The sequence below is a fragment of the Xyrauchen texanus genome, chromosome 49, assembly GCF_025860055.1.
Source record: "Xyrauchen texanus isolate HMW12.3.18 chromosome 49, RBS_HiC_50CHRs, whole genome shotgun sequence".
Classification (NCBI taxonomy): domain Eukaryota; kingdom Metazoa; phylum Chordata; class Actinopteri; order Cypriniformes; family Catostomidae; genus Xyrauchen; species Xyrauchen texanus.
Window position 1 is genome coordinate 18,038,081 of NC_068324.1, and position 17,759 is coordinate 18,055,839.

Consider the following 17,759-nt stretch of genomic DNA (forward strand, 5'->3'; position numbering starts at 1 on the left):
CGCTGTGGTCTGCTGCATCTGATTAGTCATATGATTAGTCTTTATTTGGTTTGGCTATTTCACTTTTTATGCTTTTATCTTAATTGAATCAGAATCGATTGTAAACACAGCAAATGTAAACGTACTGACCCTTCACCCAATATACTTAAGACCTTAATGTCTTGTACCCTTTGCCCCCTTCTCCACCATCCATTTTCCAAACAGCCCTGGTTCATCTTCAGGGCATTGTGCCAGAGATCAGGGTTTGTTCAGAGCCCTCAGGGTATGGCCATCTGCTAGCAATGCCAAACCCACCCATAGAGCAGCGGGCAGGTGCCATGCATACTTGCACCTTGGCCCTGCACAACAACACAGCACTCAGAAGGCAATAATAGCCATGCCAACTGTTGGTGACTGCAGTGTCCATACCAAGGGAGTTAGGAATTAGTTTAATTTAGATGTAAAAATGGACAGGATTGCTCTCTGAAGATTGCTTGATAATTTAGTCAGAAATAAGCCCTATATTCTGTTGCTGAAATGAAAGGGCAATCTTTTTCTCTTTTGTAAGCTGTTTTGTTTTCCAATAATACTCGTCAATGTTTCTGCCACCAAAAACTAATTTTAAGGAGCAAGCATTCATTTTTTGAGTGTAAAGCAGTAAGTCTAAAATACTTAAAAATGTGTGAGTTCATACTGATGCTAAAACATTTCACATTACTTATATGTAGCTGTTATTTGGTTTACAGTTGTGGCAGGGTGAGCAAGAAACAGACACAGTGTGTGTGGCGTCCAGCTTCAGAGAGGCATTTATTGGAAATAATAATAAAAGTAAAATGTCCATAAATGGGGAATAAAGTGTCCAGGGGAATAGTGTTCATAAAGGGCGAATCTGACATCCTCGCGGTGAGACGGGGCTCCGTGAAGGGCGGGGTAGTGTCCATGGCATGATCCAGGTATGAGCTGGGTCCATTGGCCACACATGCTCCCCTCCAAGGTCCACGGCACGAGGGGCGGTGGCGTCCTTGGCGGCCTGCCTTCCTAGGCTCGTGGCAGGAAAGAGGGGAAGGCGGCCCGCCCTCTTGCCCGTTGGCCACACATGCTCCCTTCCAGAGTTCACGGCTTTCCTGCCCAACTCCTGTCGTGAGCCTGGCTGAAGGGCAGCCCTAAGAGGAGGTGCGATGATAACGAGCCAGAGGGGCGGATCATTCTGCCACACAGTATATGTTTGAGGTAATTCTATGTTGTCTGTTTTACGTGCAGGTCTCTCTGTCAGGGTGTCTTGAGAAACATTCTGAGCAGAATCACTGTTTCCTATTCCAGGGTTGAGACTGTGCCACTATATTCTCAGGAGGAGCAGCACTTGTTCTGGAGTTTCACCCTACAACATAATGTAGGAGTGTAGGAGTGGTTTTGGCATAGTGGTCTAACGCACATAACTGGTAATCAGAAGGACACTGGTTTGAGCCCCACAGCCACCACCATTGTGTCTTTGAGCAAGGCACTTAACTCCAGGTCGCTCCAGGGGGATTGTCCCTGTAATAAGGGCACTGTAAGTCACTTTGGATAAAAGTGTCTGCCAAATGCATAAATGTAAATGTAAATATACATAATACTGAGGCTATTAGGCTCCAAGAATAACAAAAATCAATATAAAAGCACCTTGAAAGTAATCCATACAACTCAATTGTATGTTTTGCACTATATTTACGTCTTCTTAAGCCATACGATTGCTTTTTGTGAGAAACAGAATGAAATAAAAAATGGTTCAAATATTGCACAATTTGCACCAGTCGCCATTCACTTTCATTGATTGGGAAAGTGCGGCAAGGACATTCAGCAAAATAAATCCCAAGTCACTCTTTAGGAAACTGATGTCTGAGAGAGGACTAAGAGTTCCCCATCTGCCACTACAGGTTCCTACTGTTTACATGAACATAACAGTGATTTCAGTTTAATTATATAATGTCTCACAAATTGAAATTTTATGATCCGCTTGTGGTTAATCATTGTGTATCAATGCCTACACTGTGAAACAAGACAATGTTTTACTAATTTGTGAGCAGCTTACATAGTTTGTATGCATAGTTGAAGATCTATTACTCTTACAAGATGTCAATACATCAGTATTGATGCGGTCTAATGTGCTTTGTTGCCGAGGGCTGCTCATTCCTGACCACCTCAGAAAGGCCACCCACTGTCAGCCTGCTGATTCATCTGATTTGCTCAGAGGTGAGTGATCATTATCCGCTTCCACCAATCAGCTGACAGCTCAATTTGACAGGGTTCTTTTTTTTTTTTTTTAAGCAGACATTCAGACAATCTAAAATGTATGCAAGGATGTAACTCAAGACTGGATAAATTTAAGAATTAATCATTTAAAAAGCTATTTTAATTGACCATATTGGGGAACGTGTGTAATTGTATGGTATGTATGTGCTAAATGTTTTCATATAATGTAGATAGTGACAGCAAATTTTTGCACTTCTTTTTACACTAATAAATAAATAAATAATATTAATAAGAATTTTTAGATTTTCGCATGTCAATTTCATAATAAAATTCCATCAAATTAAGAGTAATCTTTAACAAAATAAAATTAATAAACCTGTTTTAAGTTTTATAAATTTTAATTTAGTTAAAAATTACACAATTGAATTTGACAGAATTTTGTTATAAATGTAAATGTGTTAATCTTAAAAATAGGCTTAAATATTCTTTGAGTCTGTATTATATTGTTATATTTAACAATATGTTATGTAATATAATATGTTTATTAACTTCCTTATGACACTAAGGTCCTTTTCTTTTACCTAAAATGCAATATTCAGATATACTTTATATACTAAGTAAATATACTTCTTAGTCATGCCTAATGGATTTAGAGTCGGATCACTAGCTGGTTTATAAAGGCTCCAGCCATCAGGATAACAACATTTCTTAACACAATTTTTGGATTACAAAATATCTTAGTATGTTAGAAAATTCATCTCCACTGCATCGGTACACACACACACACACACATACATGTACGCACGCATGTACGCGCACACACACAATTCATAGCCTGGAGAGGACTCTAAAGCTTTTTATTGCCCTTTAATAATTGCTATAAAGCGTTATTATCTTAATGCAGGCGTTTTTATTGGCTGGAGGGGACAGGGTACGGTTTAGTAGCTCTCTCTGGAGCACTCTTAGCTGCTGTATCCATCTCCATCTGTCTGACACTCCCTCCCTCCTCTCATCCCTCTCTGCATTATGACGTGCTGATTAACCAGCTGGAACTGGTTACAGCTTTATGGTTACAATGCCCAAATATAATCTGTCACATGACCATGTTTTTGTATTTGGATCAGTATGTGCCACACTAATCAATATATAAGAATTATTTATCATTCTTTGTTAAATAAGCTATAGGAATGACAATTAATTTTCATGGTTCGATATACATTAGATTTTTTACAATGCATAGTGCCTTCAAAGGGGCTAATTTAAATGATGTTCTTGAGTGACATATTAAAGAAAATTGCTTTGAAAGATGAATGTGATTATTAGTTGTGCTTGCTCATACTGAAGGTTTGGGATTTGAGCAAACCCCTAAACCTAAGGTCAGAAGCATACTTTACGCAAGTACATACATATATGCAAATGTGAACGCTTGGCCAATGCATTATCATCATACTAATATACTTTCTTATTGTGGTAGTAACAAACACCCAGAACACCATAGAAACTGCACCCTTGCAATGCAATTGCAAGCACCCAGAAAACCCAAGAAATTGCCCCAGCAATGCCCTAACAACCACCAAAAACACAATAGGAACCACCCACAACCAACCAGAGCACATTGCAGCCGCAATACAATGCGCTTCCAACCACCCAGAATACCTGAGCAATAGCAACCACCAAAACACCTGAGCAAATGCTTAGCATCAACCCAAAATATCCTAGTTATGCCCTAGTAACCAACCTGAACACTATAGCAACCACAACACTATGCCCTAACAACCACCCAGAACAACTTAACAATGCCATAGCAACCATCTGAAACACCCTAGCATTTTGCACGGCAAGCACCATTCACATTTCCTTTTGAAAATGTACAAATCTAGTTATTATTTTTATTATTAACATGGAGGAAGCGATTATCAAATTCTCTTTTAATTAGCACAACCATTCAAGGGGATCACCATTCAAATTACTTGTGCTTTTTTTTTATTGCTGTGATTTGCATAAAAATAACAAGCGGCCACGAGTGCACTGCACAAATCCATCTCTCTGCCTGTGAAACAGTGAGGGGGAATCGGGTGCTTTGGATGCCTGGGTGTTAATTGTGTGTGAGCACTGTCTCTGATATCACAGTGATGAGAGTATGAACAAAGAACTGTGGAGAGCATATGAGTGGTGAGACTTGAAGCCTTTGCTGCTGGCTAAAAGTGTGGGGTGGAGACGTGTGGCCCTGAGGAACCAAAGGCAACAGGGAGTGCCCCCCGATTTATGTGTTTCATCATTAGAGTTGGGACTGGAAGATGAGAGAGAATGGACACATGGGACTAGCTGGATGTAAGGGGATTTTGGACAAGAGGAGAGAAAATTGTATTTTAAATTGGAATGCAGTGCAAAATGTCTTTGTGTAAACAAAAGGCCAACTTTGACAGAAACAAACAATAAAAAACTCTTTTACAGTTTATCATTGATCTCTGCCCCATATCGAAAAATCCTACATGTTTTTTAATCAACTTTTTACAGCAATTATACAGCAAAAGAAAGAAAGTCAGATTAGGTAGCACTTAATTTTTGTGTCTATTACCACCATTTTTTCTGTATGTTTACTAAATATATGAAGAATTTTTCAGGACTTCTGAATTGGAGCTTTTGAAGGGGGACTGAAATCGTGCACCTACCCACAATAAATCAATACTTATGCCCCTAACCACAGTAAGCCGAGAATAGTAGGGGGGAAGGGAAATCCATTATTCAGAAGTGGGGGGCCGAAAACACAAAATGTTTTTTTTTTTTTTTTTTTACATTTCCAGTTGGTTGCTGAAATAAAGAGGGTGGTTGCCCTGTAATATATATATTTTTTCTACCACAACCAGTGTTAGACAGGCCGCTGTGATTCCGTCGCTATGTAATTATCTCTTTGGCAACATGTCGTTGTGATTGCAGTCGAGGACCAAGGGACCATGCAAGGGCAGGTGTGTGTGTGTGTGTGTGTGTGCATGCACCTGCTTTAAAACATTAAAATTATGATTCACACTCCAAGCTTTTTGTTGCTTCTTTTTTTAATTCACATGGGGGAACAAACACAGACGTTTCGGCTACTAGTCCTTCCTCAGCGTGGGCATACACCCGCTTTACAAATTATTTCAAGCTCTGTAGATCTCTCACAAATCAAGACCAGAATTTCATTACAACAGAATTGGTGGTTATGGATTCATGGCTTGATGTGAAATTCAGTTATGGCACCATGAGTCATCCATAGAGACCTACAGTTGTACATCAATCTGCTGAGTACCACCCAGATTTTTCCAATGCACATCTGTCCTTAATCAGCCACGTCTCATGAACTTTTAGAACCAGCCAATGTGATCACATTAGTATTCGTACGTAAGGTATGGTTCTAGCACATGTATATACATTACATTGGATAGGGAGATAAGTATAATTAACATATCGACAGCATCTAAACCTATTTTCTATTTTCTTTTAAGTTTATAGAATATTACAATAATGCAACTTATTTTAATGTATTTACAATAAATGTGTTAATTTTACATGTTTAATGCCATCACATGAATTTAACACAGTTAATGCATTAACCTAATTTGACAGTTCATACATTCAAGGGTTTATGTTGTAGATGCTGTAAATAATTTTTGATTGTAGATTTCAGTGTTTATCTAAACATACAAATATGTATGTGCACTTAACATACAAATATCTTTGAATATTAATGTGATCACTGGCTTTATAATAAACGTACTTACATCTTACCTTACCATTTCTATAATACATATCAAAAGGAAGTTATGTCAATATATAAAATCAATAAGATTTATCAGTAGATTATTCTCACTCTATTTGATATTCTCCTGATGAAATCTTTTGTGACAAAACAATTTATGGATAAAGCTGTGCCATTCCAACTGAACAAGTGCAGCCATGCATTCTGTTATTCAGCCGTCATCACTAAAAAGATCCAGACAGCTTGACAAATGCAGAAACACAGACATCTGGTGTGTGTGAATAAGTCGGAGGTTGAGGATTGAATACAAATGCAAGCAGCCAACAGTTATCAAGCATCTGTCCACATCCTCTAGCTCTGAAAAGCACCAGCCTGGATTTACACTGCAAAATAAAATCATAATTTCAGTTTGAAATAGAGATATTTTACACTGGGACAAAAATGGACAGGGGATGGTCTGAGGGTTTTGAGATAGTGGAGGTAGTGAAAGGGAGTCAGCATATGGAAATGGACACAAACAGATATCAAGCTATGAACAGGTGTTGGTTGTGTGATATGGTCGAAATTCTCTGATGTTCCTCTGTCTGGCCTTCAGTCTGACTCAAAGCTTGGCTGACTGACCATAACAGCATCTGAAGACTCTCTTAAAGCTATATTACCAATTTTCAATAAGCAATAATTCTGCTTTTTTTTCTTTTTTGTACAGCTTTGTATTTGCATAGGATGAAACAATTCTAAAGTATAAATCCTTTGTATGACTATGGCTACACCCTACATATGGCTTTCAGTTTCCAATCACTCCATTTAAATTCGGTCACTTTGATGCTGCGTCTGTAGCTGACACTATGGAAACTCCCAATGAGTGACAATCTCTAAAGCCAGTACAGAATTACACCAAACTACATAAGGGTAAGTGTGTCAGTGATTCATCCCTCTTCTGTTTGGAATGCACGAACCAGTCACACGTAGAATCAGTGCTTGCTAGGACTGATTTCTTTCATTGTGAGTGCATGAAACTCAAGACGCTTTGCTACCAGCTCACATTCTTTCTGAAAGTGGACATCAAACCTCTGTGGCTGCTAAGGGAGCACACAAGCTAGGGAAGCAAGGACAAGATGTGGAGCGCAGAGAATCAGAGGATGGACTAACACAGGCTCTGGGCTTGCATCTCACTTCCTCTCCATCTGAGGTGCTCACCGGTGTCTCCCCCTGTGGAGGACAGCCTCTGATGCAGTGGTCCTTGTGCAAACACTGTCGATTCAATGAGCATTTTTTTCTGATTGCTGCCACTCTGAGTTCATCCTCCCAGTGCTGTTCTTACCTGAGCTGTATGATCAGCTTTTTAAGACTTGCCACTCCTCCTGTACAGTGAGAGTGAATGTCCATGGTGCAGTTGCCTTCACATTGCTATATCATGCAGCTCAGAGAGGCTACTCTGAGATTCCTCTGGTCGAAGAGGCTGTCCACTTATGCCCCTCTTCTGCTGGACTGGCTTGGATATCTAAGCCTTCTGTGCCATCCAAGAGATGCCGGCTCACATCCTCAAGGTGGATTATGATGCAGATGGCCAGGGTGGTTGGTCTCTGCACACCATTGCGGTTCTGCAGGCCTACCAAGCAGACTTACTCAAGGACATGGATAAATGCGGTCCGGACTCCAAGTGCATTAAAGAACTGAGTTGTACCTCAGATTTAGCTCTCTGGGCCACCAAGATTACTGCCCAGGCTAGCAGCAGTTATGTGGGTGGCCTGTAGGTCATCAAGCATCATCTCTGTCAGAAAAGCACGACAAGGACAAAGCCATCCTACGTGACACCCCGGTGTCACAGCATGAACTTTTCAGTGAGTGTTGTCACTGAGAAGTTCCAATTGGCCAGGAAGCAGTCAACTGCCTATAAGCACATCCTGTCAAGGCAGGGTGGTGCTGTAATGCATGTGGTGTGTCTTGGAGAGTGTCTTACATTTACATTTTACATTTATTCATTTGGCAGACGCTTTTATCCAAAGCGACTTACAAAAGAGGAAGAACATCAGCGAATCATCTTAGGGAGACAGTGGTACAAAAAGTGCCATATTACAAAGTTTCACTATCATCATAATAGTATACAAAACAGATTTAAGTGCAACAAGAAATGTAAATATATATATATATTTTTTTTTATTTTTTTTTTTATTGACCGGTTAAGTGCTTTTGGAAAAGATGTGTTTTTAGCCGTTTTTTGAAGATAGAGAGTGAGTTAGCTTCCCGGATTGAGTTGGGAAGGTCATTCCACCACCGTGGTATGATGAAACTGAAAGTCCGGGAAAGTGTTTTGGTGCCTCTTTGTTTTGGTACGACAAGGCGACGTTCCTTAGCCGACCGCAGGCTTCTGGTGGGAACGTAGCTCTGCATAAATGTTTTAAGGTATGCTGGAGCAGACCCAGTGACTGTTTTATATGCCAGCATCAGGGCCTTGAATTTAAAACGGGCATGAACCGGCAGCCAGTGGAGAGAGACAAAGAGTGGTGTAACGTGTGCTCTCTTAGGTTCATTAAAGACCAGACGTGCTGCTGCATTCTGGATCATTTGGAGAGGTCTAATAGCACATGCAGGAAGGCCTGCAATGAGAGCGTTACAGTAGTCCAGTCTAGTTATGACAAGGGACTGAACGAGCAGTTGTGTGGCATGTACAGAGAGGAAGGGTCTTATCTTCCTGATATTGTAGAGTGTAAATCTACAAGATCTTGCAGTTTTTGAAATGTGGTCTGTGAAATTTAGCTCATCATCAATGGTTACCCCTAGATTTCTGACCGTTTTGGAAGGCGAAACTGTAGTTGGACCCAGCTGCACGGTGATGTTGTGTTCAACAGCAGGGTTGGCTGGAAAGACAAGGAGTTCTGTCTTGGCAGGGTTGAGTTGAAGGTGGTGTTCCTTCATCCAGGCAGAGATGTCTGCCAGACAGGCAGCGATTCGAACGGTCACTGTGGTGTCGTTGGGCTGGAAAGACAAGTAGAGTTAGCGTGTCATCAGCGTAGCAGTGGTAAGAGAAACCATGTGACTGGATGATGGGTCCCAGTGATGTTGTGTATATGGAGAAGAGAAGTGGCCCAAGCACTGATCCCTGAGGTACCCCAGTAAGTAACTGGTGTGGCTTGGATACTTCCCTCTCCATGCTACCTCAAAGGACCTTTCTGAGAGATAAGAGTTGAACCAGTCAAGCACAGTTCCAGTGATACCCAGTTTAGAGAGGGTGGAGAGTAGGATCTGATGGTTGACTGTGTCAAAGGCAGCAGAAAGGTCCAGCAAAATCAGAACGGATGATCTCGATTCAGCTCTCGCCAGTCTCAGCGACTCGATGACAGACAGCAGGGCAGTCTCAGTGGAGTGTCCACTTTTGAAGCCCGACTGATTGTCATCCAGCAGCTTGTTCTGTGAGAGATAGGCGGAGATCTGATTGAAAACTGCCCTTTCAAGTGTTTTTGCCATGAATGGGATGAGAGAGACTGGTCTGTAGTGTTCTGTCTGTGTGGGGTTAAGTGCAGGTTTTTTCAGCAGTGGGGTTACTCGAGCCTGCTTAAATGTAGTGGGAAAAGTGCCTGCAAGAAGGGATGTGTTAATTATGTGTGTAAGTGCCGGTAGGATGGACGGAGAGATGGCCTGGAGAAGGTGTGATGGAATGGGGTCAAGGGAACAGGTTGTGGGGTGGTTGGAGAGGAGGAGTTTAGAGACCTCAGTGTCAGTTAAAGGAGAGAACATAGGGAAAGAAGGGTTGCATACAGTTGCCAGGTGTTTGACAGGGTGTGGTGCTGTGAATGTATTGCTGATGGCTGTAACCTTATCAGTAAAAAATGTGGCGAATATATCTGCTGTCAGTGATGTGTCAGGTGGTGGAGGGGGAGGGCAGAGAAGTGTGTTAAATGTTCTAAACAAGCTACGAGTGTCTGTGGTGCTGTTGATTTTGGTCTGGTAATATGAAGTTTTTGCAGTTTTAACGTTATTTGAAAAAGTTACGAGCAGAAGCTGATATTTACCTAGATCAGCTGGATCTTTAGATTTCCGCCATCTCCTCTCAGCTGCCCTGAGAACAGTCCGATGTTCACGAAGGATGTCAGACAGCCAGGGGCTGGGTGGTGTAGTCCGTGCTGGTCTAGAGGAGAGAGGACAGATGTTGTCTAGACAGGTTGTTAAAGTAGAGCTAAGTGTGTCTGTGGCAGTGTTCACATCAAGCATGGAAAATACATTTATTGTGGGAAGAGAGGCAGAGACATCAGTGGAAAGGCGAGAGGGTGAGAGGGAACGGAGGTTACGGCGAAAGGAAACCAAAGGTGGGGTCGGTTTTACAATGGATGGGAGAATCATGTTGAATTGAACAAAGTAGTGATCAGAAACATGTAAAGGTGTAACAAGAATATTAGAGGTGGTACAGTTACGTGTAAAAATGAGGTCCAGCTGGTTGCCCGACCTGTGAGTTGCTGTGGTGTGTAGTCTTTCCAAGTCAAATGAGGCCAGAAGAGTATTCAGTTCAATGGCCTGGGGTTTGTCCTGGTGTATGTTGAAATCACCAAGAACCACAAGTGGCCTGCCATCCTCTGGCAAGGAGGACAGCAGGACATCCAATTCCTCAAGAAAGCTTGTCAGCTGACCTGGGGGCGATAGATGACAACAACATGTATTTTTGTGGGTTGCATTGTAGTAATGGCATGGAATTCAAAAGATGTATTGTTACATAGTGAAGCATGTGGTGAAAAAGTCCAGTTATTATGAATGAGCAAACCTGTTCCCCACCCCTACCAGTATGTCGAGGGGTGTGGGAGAAGGAGAAGTTGTTAGAGAGAGCAGCAGGTGTTGCTGTATCCTCAGGACGTATCCATGTCTCTGACAGTGCCAGGATGCTGAGGGTGGACTGCGTGGCGAAAGCCGGAATGAAGGCAGCTTTGTTCACAGCAGACTGGCAGTTCCAGAGTCCCACTGAGAACGAGAGTGGAGCAGGTGTTGAAGTGCAAAGCGGCCGTAGGTTGTGTGGGTTGCGTTTTGTCTTGCATCTGTATCTTGTGAACGGTCTACAACAGATAACAGGGATGTGCTTGAAAGCATGTGTTATTAGTGAACTAGACATGTTAGTATGTATGTACAGTATAAGTAAAATAATAAAAGAGATAGAATAGAAAAATACTTAAGTGCTTTGGTGAGTGGAGCCTTGTCGGTGTCCTTGCTCGGTGGACTCGCACAGGTAGACTCGCTGGTCTTTACCCAAGTAGGTCTTCACACAAGGAGGGCTTCACACGAGGGCCACCACTTCCGCTGCCGCTTCCGCGTCAGCATTAAGTCCAAAGGAGGGCTTCTTGGATGCATTAGTGTGTCTTGGATGCATTAGTACTCACCTGGAAGGCGGAGACTGAGCCGCCAGTCAAACCGCAATGGCCATTGCCAAGGAAGAAAATTGTTCCTCTGAGCAAAGCGTTCCTGATGGTCTGCGGACCTCAAAACGGGGACTGAGCCCTTCTGAGTTGCACAAGTTTCCTCAGCTTTAAGCTGTTCTGCTACATTCAGCAGCTGCCCCAGAGGGTGGTGCTGACCATTGCCCACTAGCTCGTTGTGCATATGCGTGTCACAATTTACGGGGGTCTCCAGATGGGTACTGAACACCATCGTATCTGGCTGTGTGCTTCAGTTAGCGAGGTGTCCACTATACTTGAATGCTGTCCTTTCCACAACCATGTTGGAGTGGGAAGATCCAATTTTGAGCTTCAGTCTCTCCTCCACAAGAATGGGAAACACAGTGTGCCGGTGTGTGAAAGTGCCTTTTTTAACGAAGGTGTGTGGCCCATTCTGGAGTTAATGTGCTTGAATCCGACACTTAGGAAGTCTCCCTTTAGTCAGTTTAACTGGTTTGTGTCGGTGAAACTGAAAGGAGTGTCCTTTACTTTGGCCTGCTCATCACACTTTTAATAGGTGTATCAGTGCGGTGCTCGCTCTGCTAAGGCTTTGGATTCTGAACTATCACGATGGTTGGCAACTGTTACCGTAATCAGAGGACTTTATGTATAAGCACAGGAATCTGCTGCTTAAGCATTTAAAGTGTGAGGACTCTTCAGTGCATGGTCAACTCGAGGGTGCCTCATCTCCTGTGACGACTCAGTTGCTCACGTCTCCTGACGTGCCAATGTGTAGCAGTGTTCGCAATATGAAGGATGCCCTTGTTCTATCCTTGTGCGACGGTCATCCGGCATTCAAACCTTAAGAGTGCCCAAACTGTGTGGCAAAATGTAAGTATGCATTCCCTCCTGTTCACTTGCTACACCATGTGCTTTGCAAGGTTCAGGAAGACCAGGAAACCCTGCTCTTGGTTGTGCCAGTGTTGCTGCCATAGCAGCTGGACATGACACTATAGGCGAGTTGTCTGTGGGCAGATACCTCCTAGTCAATAAATTCTTGTGAGGAGTTTGGTGGCTAAGGCCCTCTTGCACTGCTACTGTCCCAATGTGGGACTTAGCACTGGTGTTGCAAGCACTTTCAGGTCCCACGTTTGAGCTATTAAATATGGTAAGCCAACACATGCTCTCACTGAAAACTGTGCTGTTGCTTGCATTGGTGTTAGTGAAACATGTAGAGAACCTTTAGGCCCAGTCGGTCAAGCAATCTTGTTTGGAGTTTAAACTGGGCTTGTCTAAGGCCAGGCTTAAGCCTAGAGAAGGTAATGTTCCCAAGCTTTTGGCCACTCATTTCAGGATGCAGATTGTTACCCTGCAGGCTTTCTCTCCTCTGCCATTTGAGTCCAACACTATTAAGAGACAGCACATACTTTGTCCAGTGAGGGCATTGCACATTTATATTTACTACAGTCAATTCAGGCTGTCTGATCAGCACTTTGTCTACTTCGGAGGCCATAAAAAAGGTTTGGACATCACCAAGCACAGATTTTCTCCTTTTTTTGGGTGGTTGATACTATTATACTCTCTTATGACTCGCAAGAAAAACCATGTCCGGCTGCTGATCAGGCTCATTCTACCAGGAGCATGACTTCTTCCAGGGCTTGGGGAAAAGGGGTGTCCTTGGAGGATATCTGTCTGGCTAAAAGGGCAGTCACACTACATTTCACCCTCCATTTACTCCCATTCAAACACATCTGAACACGGGAGACTGGAAATGCAAGCACTTGTGAAGAAACACTGCATACAAAAGTTCAAGTTTGGCAAACTCTAAACTGCTAATCTGTATGACAAGAGGACACGTGACCAGTAGAAGATTGAAATGTCATACAATGACCTCTTGGCTCAATACAAAGAATTCATATTTTAAAGCTGCATGTTTTATTTTTGCAGCAAAGTGAGTAAACAATAATTTTCAATATAATATTATTTGTTACTTGTGATATATTATTACTTACACCAGAAGCCTTCCAGCGTGACATCATATCCTGGTCCGTTGCATTTATCCGAAATAAATTAACATAATAAAAGCCAAATGTGACCGCCACTTAAGGCTAAAACACCTATTCCAAGCTCTATAACTTGGACTTTTCATCCCTTTCTTCCCAGGCTCTAACTGTGAAGACGGACTAATTTCTACTTGTCAGACTTTCCCAAAATACATATTTTTTTTCTTGTTTTGTTGATTACAAAAAGGAATATACACAATATTTCTCTAGTTTTGAGATGTTTGAAACTATTTTGTTTGTAGGTATGCCGTTTAGCAGATGCTTTCATCCAAAACAACTTCCACAAAAAACCTTCCACAAAAATAAATTAATTAATTAATACATTTTCATGTTTATCATTAAAAGGACAAAAGCACAATCCTTCGTAGCTTTAAGCTTTAAGTTTTTACAGTTATGCCATTAGCAGACAAGTTTATTCTGTGCACTTTGGAAAAAAACCTTGCACAAAATAAAATGCTATTATCTTGTTTTGTTAATAAATAAAAGGGATATACACAATTGTTTTGTAGTTGTGAGGTATTTGGGTCATATATTCCTTCTATAGAAGTTAACCTGCAAATTTGACAAGGCTGAGATACTGAATGTCAAATGACTGCTTCAGAATTCAATATAATATAATTTCAGTATGCTTAAGAAGCTTTTGAGCATCAACAACTATTCCACAGACAATGGCATGGCATATTTGTATATCTTTGGAATTTTACACATGCATGTACATTAGTGTTTGGATTCTTTGCCTCAATATGTGATATGTGTGTGCCTATGCCCTTATCCTTCTGTACAGGCATATGTTTAATGCACACACACTTGCTCAACTAATGAGGTGGACCCTGCCGGGGCAGGGAGGGGGTTGGATCTTGTCTTTGTTGGAGTGTAGCCCCCTTTTCTGTGCTCCCAGGGGAGGCCCCCCGAACTCGCGAATTGAATCAAGTAGCCTACACATGGTGCCTTCTCCACACAGCCTCCGAGAGCAGCCCAGCCCAACTTTGATGCTCTTGTTGGGTTCAGCACCACGGGCAGCTCCCAGAGACTCAGTATTCTGCTGCAATTTGTTGCCTGTGTTCAGAGAAGAGAAGCATTCTGGTCATTATGTGGGTATTTGGTGGGTTGTTGATAAGGCATCATATGTGACACTCATATGTGTATTTGAGTATATGTGTGAGTGGGAATACTGTATTAAGCAATAAGCCATAAGAGGCTGTGTTACAGTGATTTTATGCACCCAAAACCCTCTTAGCATGGCCTTGAGTGGTCTTTCAGTTGCTTTTATAAAATGGCTGCAGCATCAATATGATAAAATACACCACTGTTAAATAAGCATTGACATTTTTGCATAGAATTCGACTAAGAGTTCTGCTAAGTATACTGTAAGTGTGTATATTACAGCTATTTGACAACAAATTTGGACATATTTTATCCAATCAGATGATCCGATTTATTGTATTAAGATATGCACTGGCGGCCAAAAGTTTTGAATAATTTACAGATTTTGCTGTTTCGGAAGGAAATTGGTACTTTTATTCACAAATCACAAAATATAGACAGGACAATACTTATGTAAAAAGCAGCACCATCACTATTTGAAACAGTAATTTTTTTATCAAATCTAGATAGGGCCCATTTCCAGCAGCCTTCATCCTTGAGTAATCATACTAAATGATCATTGCTGTTGGATCTACAGCGCGTTTCCAGCTGGCGTTCTCTCTCTCCACACGCTGTGCAGTCTACGGCCCTGGGCGCTACGACCGCGCTTTTCACTGTTAAAAGAGTGTTCTCCTAAAAGAGTTTTGATTTCTCTAAAAGAGTTTGAGTTTTCCACTCACAAAAGAGCAATACACAAATACATCTTTTTCAAGATGCCTTTCCGGCCCTGTGTTGTTCCTGGATGCGGTCAATTTCTCTCCAAGACCGACGGCCACAGATGCTGCCTCGTGTGCCTAGGCAGCGATCACACTGAGGCGGCGTTTGTGGATGGCTCATTGCGAGAACATGATCATGTGAGAACATGACATCAACACTGCACCGGTGAGCGTCCAGGAGTCTGACGCGGAGGACTCGACTGGGCTGCTGCCTTCAGACCAGCCCGCCCAGTCTGAGGTGAATGCGCAGATGGCCGACATGCTTGCCAGGGCTGCCGTGAACATGGGATTGGACTGGAACCCTCTGTCCTCCCCACAGCCTTCGTGGCTTGACGACTGGTACCTCGGCTCCGTGGTCTGACGTGGTCGTGGAGGGCACCTTTAACTGCCCATAACCAACCCCTCCACTCGTCCGCTCTCACTACCCTGGATGGCGGGGTGGTCCATGTGTACACGGAGGTCCCCAGGTGGATAGGGTGGTTGCGATCTACCTTTATCCTGACAACGCCGCCACCTGGCGGGACAGCACCGGTACTCCCCTCCAGAGCCTGTAGGATGACGTCATCATTGACCTCCAAAGCCTCCTGCAGGTCCATCAAGCCAAGGCACTTTAAGATCTGCATCTGAGTAGTCCCGACCCTAACGTGCTGCACCCTCGTGGTCCAGGAGCGCCACCTCTGGCTGAACGTGGTTGAGATGCGCGGCATTGACCAGTCAAGATTTCTCAACGCCCCCGTCTCCCAGCTCGGCCTCTTCGGCGACACCATCGACGACTTCGCCCAGCAGTTCTCGGTGGTGAAGAAGCAGACGGAGGCGATTTCTCACATCATGCCACGGCGCTGCCCAACCAGCGCACCCCACACCCCACCTGCTCGCTGAGGGCGTCCCTTTCTCAGGGACGGGGCACCCTCTGGTACCTGCGCCCAGACCTCTGGAACCTCCATGTCTGGCCCCTGGACGGGATGCAGAAGATCTAGTGGATTTAACACCTGCAGTCGTAGACACGATCAACCAAGTCAGAGCTCCCTCCACCAGGCAACTTTACATCCTAAAGTGGCGCTAGTTCGCGAATTGGAGTTCTTCCCGAGCCGAAGACCCACAGAAGTGCGCAGTTCGGTCAGTGCTTTCATTCCTGCAGGAGAGGCTGTCCCCCTTCACCTTGAAGGTGTAGGTATCTGTCAGCGACACCTGCCTGGATTTCAGTCCGGCACATTCTCATGTTATCCTGAGGCCGCGACCAGGCTACGTGCCCAAGGTTCCTACGACCCCCTTCAGGGACCAGGACGTGAACCTGCAAGCGCTGCCCTGGGAGGAGGCAGACCCAGCCCTTTTGTTGCTGTGTCCGATACGTGCTTTGTGTATCTATTTGGACCGCAAAAATAGCTGTTCTGAGCAGCTCTTTGTCTGCCTCGGCGGAAAGGGAACACTGTCTCCAAACAGAGGTTAGCTCACTGGGTCGTTGATGCTATTTCTTTAGTTTATCACACCCAGGCCGTGCCCGCCCCCTTGCAGGTTCGAGCACACTCTACGAGAAGTGTGGCATCCTCCTGGGCACTGGCCCATGGCACCTCCTTGGCAGACATCTGCAGAGCATCTGGCTGGGCAACACCCAATACCTTTACCAGATTTTACAATCTCAGGGTTAAGTCGGTCTCGTCCCATGGTTTGTCAGGTCTGAGCCGGTAGAACTCGGTAACGCGGCACAACCGAACGGGTGTTCTGCTTGCACACAGCGCCCTTCACCAAGCTGATCCAGTGCACCTTCTATCCCAGGTTAGCCACTAAGTGTCGCTCCCCGGATGTTCTCTTCCCTAGCCTTCTGGCCTGTAAATTCAGCGGAGCAATTCACGTTCAGACCCACTACGAGTCACAGGTGCTCTGCACTGGGGTCGGGCTCCACGGGCTTAGGTCCCTTTTCAGGCAAACTCCCCATGATGTAGTTCCCGCGGTACGGTCCCGCAGCCCCACTGCCCTGGTCGCCGTGCTTGTAGAGTCCCCCCTCATTAGGCTGGACCTACCACCGCGCCATTTCCCACGTACGGCTTCACAACCCTCGTGGTGTATTTGCCACATGTTTCCTCCCACTAGACTGGGCAGGATGTGGCCTCCGCAGGGTCTTTTCCCCCTGAAAGAATAGGACCAGGAAAGACCGCCTTCCCCGACGCATTTCATAGCATTAAGATAGCCCCAGCCGCTTCACGTCCTATGCTCCCATGCTAGTCATTTAGCGCCTGTTCTCCCCCTCAGAGGTGTGGGGAACCTAAAGTCTGTATATGACATCTCTTTGGGGGTGTTGGGGAGGGCTACATGCAGCTGACACAGTTGCCTCTAGCATGCAGCAGCCTGCACCTGTCTCGACAGTTCACGTAACACGGTCAGTGCGTGGCGTTTTTATATGGGATCCCTTGTGTCACTTCATTCGACACAACGTCGAGTGAGTGACAGAAGGGGAACATCATGGTTACTGTTGTAACCTCTGTTCCCCAAGGGAAGGAATGAGACGTTGTGTCCCTCCTGCCACAGCAATAGACCTACCACT

The 17,759-nt window shown here is 44.0% G+C and overlaps 1 pseudogene; it reads left to right on the forward strand.

Moving 5' to 3' along the window:
- Window positions 1-7,470: 7,470 nt before the first annotated feature.
- The window catches only part of LOC127640291 (uncharacterized), a 49,378-nt pseudogene continuing 39,089 nt past the window's right edge, over window positions 7,471-17,759 (forward strand).